We start from the raw sequence: 10,654 nt of genomic DNA on the forward strand, positions 1-10,654 counted from the left end.
GAGCAGGCCCAGGGGCCTTGGGTAAAAGCTACTCCTCCTTCAGAAGTCCCTGGGTGCCTTGTTCCAGGTCACAGTCAGAAGGTTGTTCTTGTGGTCTAACTGAAACCCTTCTGTTTTAGGGTTCTCTAGAGGGACAGAACTAGTAGGACAGATGCATAAATCAAGAGGAGTTTATGAGGAGAGTTGACTCATACAATCACAGGGTGAAGTCCCACAATAGGCCATCTGCAAGCTGAGGAGCAAGGAAGCCAGTCCAAGTCCCAAACCCTCAAAAGTACGGAAGCCGATAGTGCAGCCTTCAGTCTGTGGTCGAAGGCCTGAGAGCCCCTGGCAATCACTGGTATAAGTCCAAGAGTCCAAAAGCTGACGAGGTTGGAATCTAATGTTTGAGGGCAGGAAGCATTCAGCACAGGAGAAAGATGGAGGCCGGAAGACTTAGCCCGTCTAGTCTTTCCACGTTCTTCTGTCTGTTTTTATTCCGGCCTCACTGGCAGCTGATTCGATTGTGTCCACCCAGATTGAGGGTGGGTCTGCCTCTCCCAGTGACTCAAATGTTAAAGGGGGTTTGGCAACACCCTCACAGACACACCCAGGAACAATACTTTGCATCCTTCAATCCAGTCAAATTGACACTCAGTATTAACCATCACACCTTCCTACCCCCAACAAATCCCTGGATTAGAGGGAATGTCGGCTGTGCTGCTCTCCTGAACTTGGGCAGTGGAGGGTGGGGGCAAGGGGGCAGCATTTTCTCTGTTATCAGGTCATTGACTTAGGTCCCCACCTGTTCAGTGGGTTGAAGAACGTGTCTGCAACACAGAGATCTCTCTTATTTAAATGCTCTTCCTTTGGGTTTTAGGCCCTTAGCATTCTCCCTCTGTCCCAGGGGCTAGACCTCAGGCCAGAGGCTCTCCATCCCTCCCTCCACCCTCACTTCCTGGCCAGCAGTCCCAGCTCTTTGACTGTCCTTATGGTTATTGCCTGAGAAGCAGGGCAGGAAGCCAGTGAGGCACCCAGCCACCCTGGAATGTGTCTCTTTGCTGTTTCCACAGCCTGGCCCAGGTCTCTTCGGGCTGTGGTTGGAAGGCTTTGCTCTTTAAAAAGATGTCTTTCTTTTAGAGAGTGAAAAAGAGTTTATCATTAATGTGAAGAGACCCTGTAGGACAGATGTGCTCTGGGTCCGCTTGGAAAATAGTTGAGTAATAATAGTTGAATGATTTTGGAGATAGGCAGAGATAATTTGCCCCCAGGGAAGACTTTTCTGGAATGCCTAGGAGATGAGCTGGTTGGTGTCCCCCAACCTTCCAGAGTCCCCATATTCTTCTCAGGCTCTGCAGGATGCTTAGGTCCAGTGAGAACCTGACAGAGATGGGGTTCTGTCCTGTCCCTCACCTGACTCAGTGGTGCTTGATGGATGGATGAGTCATTACAGGGGCCTTTTACAGGCAGCATTTCTGGTTCAGATTTGAGTGGGGGCGTGGGTAGCGGTGAGGGACAGGGCTATTTTAGGGTATGTAGAGACCCTAGTCATCCCAGAGAAGGGCCTGTTTACAGTTTGTTCCTGCCATGGAATGACCCTGAGTGGTGAGGAGTTTCTTACCTACACAAAAGGAGCTGGGCCTGGCCAGGTGCAGCTAGTGACCTGGAAAAGTGTCCCGTGGGGTGGGAATGTATTAAGTGGCCACAGGAGTGCTGAAGAGCAGCCGGTCCCAGGCATTGGGACTCTGGGCTTCCATCCTAGCTCTGAGCCGGCTGCCCTCTCTGAGCCTCGATGTGCTCACCTGCCGAACAGATGTTACTGTCTGTCTCACCTCCCTGCTTCCTCCCTGGTTGCCCTATGGGTGACAGGAGCAGTTGATGTGACACTCAAAGTGGACCAGTGCCAGGGGACTTGGGGTCTGTAGGGGACTCCCTTTATGAGTAGAACAAATCCCTTCCTCTAGGTCCCAGGGCATTTGGTTCCTCCTTTGTTCTGGCATTTGTCATGTGGCCTGGTTCCTTACTTTCTGGTCTGTCTGCCCCAGCCCTGCCCACCCCCACTGTACTGGTCTGGGAGCTCCTTCTGGGCAGGGGCGGCTGCTTGTGCACCGTCACCTCTTCCACATCCACCATGAGACCCAGACACAGAGCTGACCCTTCATGTTGGCCGAGTGGGGACTGCAGAGGGCAATGAGACACCACCCCAGGGAGCGAGGGAGGCAGGTCCTGCTGCCACCACCAGAGGTACTCACAGTCCACAGAGAGTGCAGGCGTGGATGTCCACGGGATCTGCACAGATACGGCTCAGGGGTTCAGTGATTTGCTCAAAGCAACTCAGTTTCACCCCAGGGAGCCTGGTGTGATAAGCAAAGCCAGGTGCGTGATGGTGATATGCTGCACTGAACCCTGGCCCTCCCAAACTCCCGTTATTATTACTATTATTTTCATGGTAACTCTTCGATACCTGGAGATGGCTGCTTGGTCCCACGAGCTTTACAGCCTCTCAGCCCTAAGACCTGCAATCAAATTCCCAAATCCTTCAACATCCTGGGCCCCCCTTGGCCTGTCAACACCCTTCTTGACAACCCATGGGCAGGGACGAGCCCAGGAGGTACCTGGGGCCCCAGCTGGGGCAAGGCCTTCCTCTCGATCACCTCTTTCTGGAAGGCTGTGCCCAAGCAGCACTTTGCAAACTGCTCTAAAACTCTGCTTAGATCATGGTTCTCAATGGTGGTGAGTGTTTCCCTTTCAGATTCACCTACTCTGCTACAGGCTCAGGACTTAGGGTCATCAGCCTCTCATTCCCTGGCACAATAATTCCAACAGGTACCTACCACTGTGTTCATTTTGTGGATGAGAAAACGGAGGCACAAGGAGACGAAGTCACTTGTCTGAGGTCTGGTGGCCAGGAAATGGCAGACTGGGATTTGAACCCAGGACTGTAAACCAAGCTGGCTCTTTTTGAGAGGCCACAGGTTCAGTTGTAGTCAGCTAAAGCCTTGGATTCCTCTGGGAGGGCTGCCTCTCACCGCACTCATTGCCTGACCGTTGGCTTTCTGTATGCCTCTGGACCTGGGGTCTTCCTCACAACCAGGCCTGGGCTGGGTTTGTTTGCCGACCCATGGAGGGAGCCTGGGAGGCAGTGACAGTAAGGTGGAGACACTGGGCTGCATGGGGACCCAGGGAGTCACCCTGAGCTGGAAGGTCCCAGTGAGTTGTCAGCCACCCTGTGGCACTCACTGCATTCAGGAGCCAGGGGGGCACTTGACTTTCGAGGTTAGCAGCTTCTTGAGGGCTCCAGCTCTGGCCTAGCCACCTGGCTCTCAGACAGCAGTGGGTTCTGGAGGGTCCATAGTGGAGACCAACCATGAACTTTCCCCAGCTGGACAGCCACAACCAGGTGCAGTTTGATTGGGTTTGAGGAAGGGAGACGGGCTGGAAAGGAGTGGGAGGAATGGAGAGGCCATTTGCTTTGGAATTAAGTGCATTGAAGCAATTGATATAATGGCTTGGGAGTCAGCAACTCAGGCACTGTTTTATTGTTTGTTTTAATTTTACTTAATTTTTGAATAAGTAATACACTCCTGTGGATTAAGAAAAAGGGTATATGGTGGAAAGTCTTCCTTCTGCCTCTGTCTCAGCCACGTGGTTGCTCTTCCAGAGGAGGCATGGTTTCTCCGTGTCTGTCTGGAGATAATCTACATGCACAAGCAGATACGTATAGATGGTCATTTTAAAATACGTGTTTGCAGGGCCGGGCATGGTGGTTCATGCCTGTAATCACAGCACTTTGGGCGGCTGAGGTGGGAGGATTGCTTGAGCTCAAGAGTTTGAGACCAGCCTGGGCAACATGGCAAAACCACATCTCACCAAAAACAAAAAAGAAAAACCAACAAACAAAAAAGCTTAGCTATTCGGGAGGCTGAAATGGGAGGAATGGGAGGAATAACTTGAATAACTTGAGCCCGGGATGTTGAGGCTTCAGTGAGCCGTGATCTGACGACTGCACTCCAGCCTAGGTGACAGAGCGAGGCCCTATCTCAAAATAAATAAATAAATAAATAAAACGTGTTTGCATACTACCTGCAAAACAATGTTTTGTACGTTGCTCTTTTTCACTGAATAGTGTATCTTGGAGATGCATATTAGCATACAAAGAGCTTCCCCATTCTTTAATCAGGGCTGGGTAATATTTAATTCAATTGATACAACATCTTTTTTTTTTTTTTTTTACTGAAATGCAATTTACAGACAGCAAAATGGACAACTCTTCAATGAACATTTGCATAAGTATGCACCCATGGGACCACCCAAATAAAACTAGAGGATACCACTGCCAAGATGTTCCTATTATTCTGACTTCTATGACCCTACCTCGGTTTCCTTAGCTTGAAAATGGGGCTTCTATTGGGACTGACTCACAGGGCTGTTGTGAGGATAATGCAAGTACCCAATACAGTGCCTGGCACATAGGATAGATGCCAGCATGATTATCATGAAATCCCTGGTTGCTACTCTTTCTCCTGCCTCTGTTTGGACTCTCTGGTTACCTCCGGTTCCCCTCTCTCTTACACACACACACACACTCACACACACACACTCACTCTCACACACCGTCTTGCCACGGAGATAGACCAAGAGGGTCATTGTGTGAAGCCCAGGCTGAGTGAATGGCCTCATTGTTCCTGGGCTGAGTTCCCAGAGCCGCCCATGTGGCATTGACCAGGGCTGGGCTGTCTAGTGGGATGTGCCCATGGGCCCCTGACCAAGGGCTGGCCACACCTGGCGAGGACACCCATTCCCCTCCTTCCTCAACGGGAGACGGGAAAGAACACCAGTTGAGGCTGGGGCTGGGCAGGGTGCCTGAGGACACCTCCCATTCTTCAAGCTGTCCACTGTCTCCTGGATGCCAGGGGCTGGGACTGCCTGCAGATGGTGCACTTGGAGCAGAGAGGCTGGGGGCAGATCAGGAATGGGGACTAGGTGAGAAAAAGGAAGTGAAATCAAATTCATTTATCTCTCCTTCTCTCCCCTCCTGGGATGAATGAGTGTGGGCAGCCTGAGGGCCCTGTGGAAGCAGCCTGCAGGGGAACCACCTGGAAGCAGGCCTCCCCTCCCAGGGAACACAGGCTCCAGAACCACCCCAGGAGGCAGGACCCGTGGTGGCCTCTGCAGGCCAGACTCTCTAGATGTGGGAGTTCTGTGTACTGGTATTACACGTTATCTGTCCAGCCCACTGAGCTTGTGCAGGATTCCCCAGAGGTGAGGCCTCAGGGACAGCCCTGGCATCTCTCTCCTGCCCTTATCACCTCTGATGTCTGCCTGCAGAGATGTGTGCCCACTCTGCCCTACTCATCCCCATCTGCCAGCGGGGAACATGCCAGAAGGGCCTCCAGCCTTCTTGACAGTAGCCAGGGTTACACAAAGGGCTGCCTTAGGGGCCAGGAGGTAGTGAGCCCGCGTGGGCAAGAGGGAGTGAGGACTAGGGGTGACAATGTGTAAGAGGTGAGTGGGCGGGAGGCAGGATAGGGGGAGCCCGGCCTGGAGGCCAGTGGGGGGACTGATGGGCCCTGGCGGTGGGAGGGGTTTATCAGACAAGGGGCACGCTTCCTGAGGGTGGAAGGTTTCTCCCTAACTTTTCCTTCCTGCTACCTGGCTGCTCCAGGGCCAGGGCCTTAGTGGCTTCATATTGTTTTAGGACATGTCATGGAGTGGCTCCCTGGGCACAGACACTGTCCCTCCTTTCCTTCCCTGCCAGTTTGGGCACCTGCCCACAGAGTTTGGGAGCAGGGGCTGTCTCCTGGGCCTCCGCCTGCACCTTGCCACATTCTGAGCTGGATTACAGATCTGACTTGGAACTGCCCGGCCAAGGGCTGAGGCTTTTGTGGACAGGGACAGAGGAGGGAGCTCAGCCCTGCATGGAGCCTGCCTTTTCTGGGCCAGCCTCCCTTGCCATGGAAACAGCCCCACGGAGGCCCGGGAATTACCCGGGATGGGAATTTTAATTGCGGCCCACGATCTTGTTCTGCAGTGCGTCTCCAACTCCCATCACCTCCCCAACCCCAGGCCCTGTGAGATATTCACTGTGTCGTATTTTTAGATCAGACTCAGGGTTGGGGGCCTGTCTTTGGCCTTGTTTGCTTTTGGTCAGCCTGTCTCCTCATGGCCCTGTGACTGGGTGTCTCAGGATGTGCCCTGGTGCCAGGTGTGTTGGGGTGGGCAGTGGGAGGTGGGGACCTTCCTAAGATGAACACGGGCCTATGGCCAGCACTGTGTTTGCACTGCAGGAAGGCTCTGAGTGGGGAGCTGGGGGAAGCACTGGGTGCCGAGAACACTCACTGTAGCTCTCAGGCCACGGGGGAGTGTGTGGCAATGGCCAGCAGAGAAGGTTAAGGAAGGTCAGTGTCTATGCTGGATCCCTTCCTCAAAGGCTAGCTGGAGCAGGCTTCTTCCTCAGAAGGAAAGGACATCTGGCTTCCTCTGCTTTTTTCTTCCTCCCAAGAACTTTGGGCTTGGAAGAGACTCACCTTCGCAAGCTCTGGACTGGACCCATGAGGCCAGAGGAAGGAAGACGAAACTCCTAGAGCACGGAGCCTCCCTTGATGAGCCAAGGACCAAATCTCCCCCAGCACAGCCCACTCCTGCCTTCCACCTACTAGTCTCAGGAGGGCCAAGAACCCTGGAGTGGCTGGGGCAGTTTGGGCAGCAGGTGTGTTGTGCAGTGGGCGGGGTCACAAGATAGGAGTTCAAATCCTGGCGTGGCTACTTCCAAGCCCTTAGTTTCTCTGTTTTCCCCTGCCAGGATTTGCTGGCATTCTCTAATTTATCTGGAGAATTTGGTTCTGTAACTGGAGAAGGAGGAGCACTTTCTGTGGCTCTAAGAATAAACAGGGAAGGGTACCCTTCTCGCTGGCCCCTCGGCCTGGATTTGAGGCTGGGATTAGAGGTTGTAGCCATAGCCAGATAGGCTGTTTGCAGAGAGGACTTGGGACACTGTGGCAATGCTTTTGGGGGTCCTGGAGCCCAAGGGCCTCTGTGTTGGGGAAGATGCCATTGTCCCTGCTTCTGGTGGCCTCAGCCTGGAGCTATGGGAGCATCAGGGCTTGCCCCTTGGCCTGAATATTAGCTCCCCAACAAGGGACATAACAAAGGAAGCATGGTGAGGCTAGGAGGAGGCACTCCTTCAAGTAGCTGCTTTGTCTGTGCCAGTTTCTTAGAGCAGGAGCAGAGAATATGCTAGAGGTGAATGCGGGTGACAGGTTGGTCTGGGAGTAACTTAATGTCCCTTTGAGGGATTTACGGAAACCCTTGTAGGTGAAGTAGCTTTTCAAGGGGCTTTGACTGGAGGACCCAGTGAGGCATCTACTTGAAGGAGATGTGGCCTTCTATTCATGACCTGGCAAGGCCTGGCAACCTCAGACCCATTGACCCATGCGGATGGTACGAGGAGGAAATGGGATCATATGTAGTGGCTGGCAGAAGTAAGGTCCCTACCTTTTTGTTTTATTTCAACAACAAAGAGGTTGATTCATCCAGAAGAGGAATTCATCCAGAACAGGGCAGAACTCGGGGATAGGAGGTAAGAGGGCTTTTCCTGAAAAAGGAGACACAGTTGGAGGCTCAATTCACTTCTGCGTGGCCTTGGGTAAGTCATGCAACTTCTCTGGGCCTCAGTTTGCCCAGCTGTGAGATGAGGGAGTTGGTTCAGCTCTCCTCTGGGGCCCCTCCGGCTCTAGTCTGAATGGGTTTCCACATCACCTGTGGAAAGATTTGCTGGGCCTGTCTGGTTTTGCCCAGGTTTTTCTAGTTGGAACTTTTTCTGCAGGTGCTGCGGGCTCTTGGGCTTGGAGTCTGGGCATAGCTAAACCGTCTTCTGTGTGCTTGCTGCCTTGTCACTGTCCCCCATGAGACATGGGAAACTGAGGATCGCAGCAGCAGATCTTAAATCAGAGCCTGGGCCATCCATCTCCCAGAACAGACTGAAATAACAAGGTGAGTGGCACAGATCGCCGCCACATGGACAGTCGAAAGATATTAAAAAGCCAGAATCTTGAGCCCCCAAATCCCTTAACAAATTTCCAAATCCCTCAGGGACCTGCATGCGGATGAGAGAAGAGGGAATATCTCATTTTAGAGTTCCCTAGGAGGGCCAGGGGGCCACATTTCAGGAAACGCCTCTGTCTGAGGGCTTCTGAAGGCCCTGCCACTTGCCATTGGCCTCCCTAGCCTGCCTGACCTCTAGCTCCTCCCTGCGGGCACCCCCACTAAAGTCAGCCTGGCCAGAGTGGCAGAGCAGAGTGCCCAGGTACGTGGAGCCAGACTGCTGTGGCGCGCTGTTGCTCATCAGCTCTGTAAATTTGGGAAAGTTGCTTAACCTTTTTGGCTCTGTTTTCTCATCTATAAAACGGGAATGACATTGGTTACTTCAAGGGCTTGTTTTGAGAGTTAAATAATTCACACAAAGCAAACAGCACAGGGCCTGGCCCATCTCAAGACTTCAAACATTAGCCACTAATATTAATTTCCCTACTGTCCCATAAATAAGCCCACCCAGCTGCTGTTTCCTTTCACAGGTTCTCCTGCTCTTCTGCCTTTTCACATTCCAACCAGCTCTCAAGCCTCAGTTCAACTCCCTCCTCCTCCTCCAGGAAGCCCTCCCTGAATGACCCTCCAAGGCTCCACCTTCCTCTGACTTCCAAGGCTAATTTTTTTTGTGTTTGATTACATTTGTAGTGACTTTTCTTTGCTGCTTCATTGTGTAGGATCCAAACTCCTTGAGCACAAGCCCTTTGCTTCTGTTTCCCCCCTCCCTCTTTTCCCCACAGCACCTGTCACAGTGCAACCCACACCATAGGTGCTCCTAAAACACTCCTGTTTGTCAAGTGGGGGATTCCAGGAAACTGGAAACAGAATCCTCGTGTTTCTGAGAGCGGGTCTTTTGTCTATTTTTAGAGTTTAAATGTTCTTCAAAAATTTCCCAAATTCCACTCTATCTTTACATTACAACCACACCAATCTTTTCATGTCAGCCAGATGTACTTTTCCCTCCTCTCTACCCGAAATACATCAGAATTTGAAAAACGAGGCGCTGGATCTGGTAGTGCAAGATAGAGAAAGCTTTCTCTAAACCCTGACTATTCTCATCAGCCTGAAAACTTGGGGAGGGATTAGCTCTGGGTGAAGAGGAAGGTTCTGATGGCTCAGTCCAAGGCTATTAGAGCTCAATTTTTTATAGAGGGACAGTTGGGATTTGGAGACATGAAGTTTTGGCTTTTGGAAGGTCAGCACCACTCTTGTTAGGCATCCCAGTACACTGCCACTCCCTGGGCGGGGGTGGGGAGGGGGAAGGCAGGTGGAGAAACAGACCTGGTAGCCTTGGAGTCAGGACTGAGGACTGACTCTGCCATCCCAGGTACTATGGCTACAGGAATGCACACTGGAAGGTGCTGTTAGTCCCTCCAGCTTGATGCGGGCGGGGATAGGGGCGAGGAGTTTATAGTTTTGAGTTTGCAATTGTGACCAAGATAAATGACCATTTGGTCTAGTGGGACCCCTGGGGCAAGGGCCTTCATACCATCTACTCTGGGTGGAGAGAGGGAGACTTTCTTGAAGACCCAAGACCTCAGTCCTCCAGGGAAGTACAGCTGTCAAGTTCTCCTCTCTGGCGAGTGAGTGAATGTTTGTTTATGGCTACCCTGAATGCAACAATGTGCAATTAAGTACTTACTCCCGTGCCAGACACTGCCGCGTGCTCTACACACGTTACCATCCAGTGTTCAGCTGTACGGGGTGAGGACCAGTACCTCTGTCTTCTGGATGAGGAAACTGAGCCACAGAGAGGCTGGATCACTCCCACAAAGTCACCCAGCAAACACACAGCAGGTTCCTCTGACCCAGGAAACTGCTGTGCTAACCATTCTGCTGTGCTTCACTGTGTGGGATGGAGGCAGCAGCTGCTTGCCCATACATCCGGGACGAGGCTTTCCCAGAATGCCTGGAGTTTTCAACCCATCCACTGCTCTCTGGCCCCTACTCCAGGAGTGATGGAGACCTACAGTTGGGAATCTGAGATTCCGGGTGGAGATGGAAGCTGACTGTTCGTCTGCTTCAGAAATAATCATTTGGTCAGAACTGAGCATCAGAGATTCAGCCAGTCGAAGCACCTTCCCAGTCTCCGGATGAGGAAACAGGCCACTGGGGTGGGCAGCCTTAGTCATGTCAGATGTGGTGGCAGAGCTGGGATTCCTGGCCGTCCTCTCCAGTTGAGGGGCCACTGATCACATGGTACTGCTCTGCTCATGCACCCTGTTTCTCCTCCACTCCACTCTGAGAGATTCACCAACCAGTCCCTGGTGCCTGTGCAGGCCAGGCCTGCAGAAGATGCTCAGTCAATATTTGTGCAGAGGATAGAGGACCAAGGTGCTCGGCTGGTCAGCTCTGTCCCCATCCTTCACCCATAAAAGCAGTGGTGGCTCCAGATTTCCACCCAGAAGGCCAGGGGCAGTCTGGTAGGAAGAAGGTGGGCAGGGTGGAGGAGCGGCCTAGAAGACGGTCAGCCAGCAAACCCACTCTAAAGTCCCATTAAGACACCCCCTGACCCTGCCCAAGAGGGACAACTGCAACAGGGACAAATAATTAATCCCCACACTTGAGAAGCAGAGGGGCGGGGGAGGAG

Source organism: Trachypithecus francoisi, unplaced genomic scaffold, assembly GCF_009764315.1.
Source record: "Trachypithecus francoisi isolate TF-2019V2 unplaced genomic scaffold, Tfra_2.0 Lachesis_group8, whole genome shotgun sequence".
NCBI classification, from domain to species: Eukaryota; Metazoa; Chordata; class Mammalia; order Primates; family Cercopithecidae; genus Trachypithecus; species Trachypithecus francoisi.